Source organism: Ailuropoda melanoleuca, chromosome 3 (genome assembly GCF_002007445.2).
Source record: "Ailuropoda melanoleuca isolate Jingjing chromosome 3, ASM200744v2, whole genome shotgun sequence".
NCBI classification, from domain to species: Eukaryota; Metazoa; Chordata; class Mammalia; order Carnivora; family Ursidae; genus Ailuropoda; species Ailuropoda melanoleuca.
The window spans coordinates 120,271,299-120,275,104 of NC_048220.1; the positions used below are offsets into that span (position 1 = coordinate 120,271,299).

The 3,806-nt window shown below is 35.8% G+C and overlaps 1 non-coding gene across 1 annotated transcript; it reads right to left on the bottom strand.

The window, feature by feature from the left end:
* Positions 1-3,383: 3,383 nt before the first annotated feature.
* LOC117801620 lies at positions 3,384-3,491 on the bottom strand. The gene has a single exon (XR_004624381.1). It is a non-coding gene; the product is annotated as a U6 spliceosomal RNA (small nuclear RNA).
* Positions 3,492-3,806: the final 315 nt, after the last annotated feature.

The window sequence follows — 3,806 nt, forward strand, 5'->3', positions numbered from 1 at the left end:
CTTCCAAATTTTATTTAAGTTGCAGTTAGGTAACATACAGCTTCAGGTGTAGGATTCAGGGATTCGTCATTCGCATCCAATACCCAGTGCTCATCACAATAAGGGCCCTTCTTACTATCCATCACTCATCTCTCCCATCTCCCTACTGACCTCCTCTCCAGCAACCCTCAGTTTGTTCTCTAGATTTAAGAGTCGCTTTTATGGTTTGCCTCTCTTTCTCTTTTCCCCCCTATGTTCACCTGTTTTGTTTCTTAAATTCCACATATGAGTGAAATCACATAGTATCTGCCTTTCTCTGACTGACTTATTTCACTTAGCACAATACTCTCTAGCTTTATCCACATTGTTGCAAATGGCAAGGTTTTGTTCCTCTTCATGGCTGAGTAACATTCCATTGTGTACATGCACATGTGTATACCACAACTTCTTTATGCATTCATCAGTCAATGGACACTCGGGCTGTTTCCATAGTTTGGCTATTGTTGATAACGCTGCTGTAAACATCAGGGTGCATGTAGCCCTTCACATCAGTATTTTTATATCCTTTGGGTAAATACTAGTAGTGCAATTGCTGGACTGTGGAGCCGTTCTATTTTTAGCTTTTGGAGGAAACTCCATATGGTTTTCCATAGTGGCTGCACCAGGTTGCATTCCCACCAACAGCGTAAGAGGGTTCCCCTTTCTCTGCATCTTCCCCAACATCTGTTGTTTCCTGTCTTGTTAATTTGAGCCATCCTGACTGGTGTGAGTTGATATCTCATTGTGGTTTTGATTTGTATTTCCCTGATGATGAGTGATGTTGAGCATCTTTTCATGTGTCTGTTGGCCATCTGGATGTCTTCTTTGGTAAAATGTCTTTTCATGTCTTCTGCCCATTTTTTAAATTGTAATTATAAATGAGATTGTTTTCTTAATTTCAATTTCTGATAGCTCATCATTAGTGTATAGCGACACAATGAATTTCTGTATGTTAATCTTGTATCCTGTTACTTTACTGAATTCATTTATTTGTTCTAATAGTTTTTTCATGGAGTCTTTAGGGTTTTCTACTTATAGTATCATGTCATCTGCAAATACTGTTAGATTTACTTCTTCCTTTCCAATTTTGATGTCTTTTTCTTGCCTAATTGTTGTGACTAAGATGTCCACACCATGTTGAATAAAAGTGGTGAGAGTGGGCATCCTCATCTTGTTCCTGATCTCAGAGGAAAAACTTTCAGCTTTTTACCACTGAGGATGAGACTAGCTGTGAGTTTGTTATATGTGACCTTTATTTTGTTGAGGTCCATTTCTTCTATACCCACTTTGTTGAGAATTTTTATCATAAATGTTTGCTAAATATTGTCAAATGATTTTTCTGCATCTATTTAGATAATCCTATGATTTTTATTCTTCATTTTGTTTTTGTGGTGTATCATGATGATTAATTTGCAGATGTCGAATCCTCTTGCAACCCTGGAGTAAATCCCACTTGATCATGCTGTGTGATCCTTCTAACCTATTGTTAAATTCAGTTTGCTAATATTTGGTTGAGTGTTTTTGCTCTATATTCACCAGGGATGTTGACCTGTAAATTTCTTTTTGGTGGTGTCTTTGTCTGATTGATACCAGGATAAAGCTGGTCTCATAAAATGAGTTTTGAAGTGCTCCTTCATCTTCAGTTTTTTGAAATAATTTGAGGACAGGTACTAACTCTTCTTTAAATGTTTGATAAAATTCATCTATAGTACTATCTGGTCCTGGACTTTTGGTTTTTGAAAAGCTTTTAAAGTACCGATTCAATTTCATTGCTTGTAACCAGTCTTTTCAGATTTCCTATTTCCTTGTGATTCAGTCTCGGAAAGTTGTGTGTTTCTAGGAATTTATCCATTTCTTCTAGGTTTGCAATTTGTTAGTGTATAATTGTTCATTGTAATCTCTTATGATTTTTTTTCCTGTGGTATCAGTTGTAACTTCTCTTTCATTTTTTATTTTATTTATTTGGGATCTTTCGCTTTCTTTTCTTGATGAGTCTGGCTAGAGGTTCATCGTTTTCTTTTTATCTCTTCAGAGAACCACTTTCAGTTTCATTGATCTTTTCTATTTTGTTAGTCTCTATTTCATTTGTTTCTGCTCTGATCTTTGTTATTTTCTTCCTTCTACCAACTGGGTTTTGTTTGTTTATTTTTGGTTTCTGTTTGGTTTCTTTGGGTGTAAAGTTATATTCTTTGAGACTTTCCTTGTTTCTCGAGGTGGACCTGTATCACTATGAACTTTCCTCTTAGAACTCTTTTTGCTGTGTTCCGTAGATTTTAGAAAATTGGGTTTCCATTTTCAATTTGTCTCAAGGTATTTTTTATTTTCCTCCTTAATTTCTTCATTGATTTCCTCTTCGAATGCTTCATTGTGTGTTTAGATGCATGTTATTTTAGGCTCCACATTTGTGTTTTTTCCAGTTTTCATCTTGTAATTGATTCCTAGTTTCATACCATTGTACCCAGAGAAGATGATTGATCTGATTTTAATCCTCTTGTGTTTATTAAGATTTGTTTTGAGGTCTAACATGTGATCTAACCTGGAAAATGTTTCGTGTGCACTTGAAAAGAATGTGTGTTCTGCAGTGGTTGGATGAAATGTCCTGTATATATTAAGTTCATCTAGTCTAATGTGTCATTTCAGGCCAACGTTTCCTTACTAATTCTCTGTCTGAATGCTCTATCCATTGGTATTAACTGGGGATTTTAAGTCCTCTACTATTATTGTATTACTGTCAACTTCCCTCCTCATGGCTGTTAATGTTTGCTTTATACATTTCAGTGCTCCTAGTTTGGGTGCATAAATATGTATGAATGTTACATCCTCTTCTTGGATTGACCCCTTTATCATTATGCAATATCCTTCTTTGTTTTGTTACAGTCTTTATCTTAGAGTCTGATATTATTTGAGATGACTATTGCTACTCCAGCTTTCCTTTTGTTTCCATTTGCATGGAATATTCTTTACCATTCCTTTACTCTCAGCCTATGTGTATTTTTAGGTCTGAAGTGAGTCTGCTATAGGCAACACAGAGATGGGCCTGGGTTTTTTTTTTAATCCATTCAATCACCCTATGTCTTTCGATTGTGGCATTTGGTCCATTTACATTTAAAGTGATTATTGATAGATATATATTTATTGCCATTGTGTTAATTGTTTTTTGGTTGTTTTTGTAGTTCTCTGTTCCTTCCTTCTTGGTCTTTCCTTGTGGTTTGATGGTTTTCTTCAGTGTTGTTTATTGCTATGTTTTCTGTGTCTCTATTATAGGTGTTTGGTTTGTGGTTATTATGAGGTTCATATATATTGATATACATATACATATGGCAGCCTATTTTAAGTTGATGGTCATTTAAGATCAAATGCATTCTAAAAGTATGGGACCCTTCATGAATTTGCATGTCATCCTTGAGCAGGGGCCTTGCTAATCTTCTCAGTATCATTCCAATTCCAAAATGAGAAATTGATCAGTAATTGTCAAAAATGACAACCCTGAGTGAAAAGTACATTTTTTTACAGAACTCAATATAAATTTAATTTAGACATCTTATTTTATTTTATTTTATTATTTTTTAAGATTTTATTTATTTGAGAGAGAGAGAGAGCCAGCCAGCGAGAGAAGGAACACAAGCCGGGGGAGTGGGAGAGGAAGAAGCAGGCTCATAGCGGAGGAGCCTGATGTGGGGCTCGATCCCACAATGCCGGGATCACGCCCTGAGCCGAAGGCAGACGCTTAACCGCTGTGCCACCCAGGCGCCCCCTATACATCTTATTTTAATTTAATAATTATAATA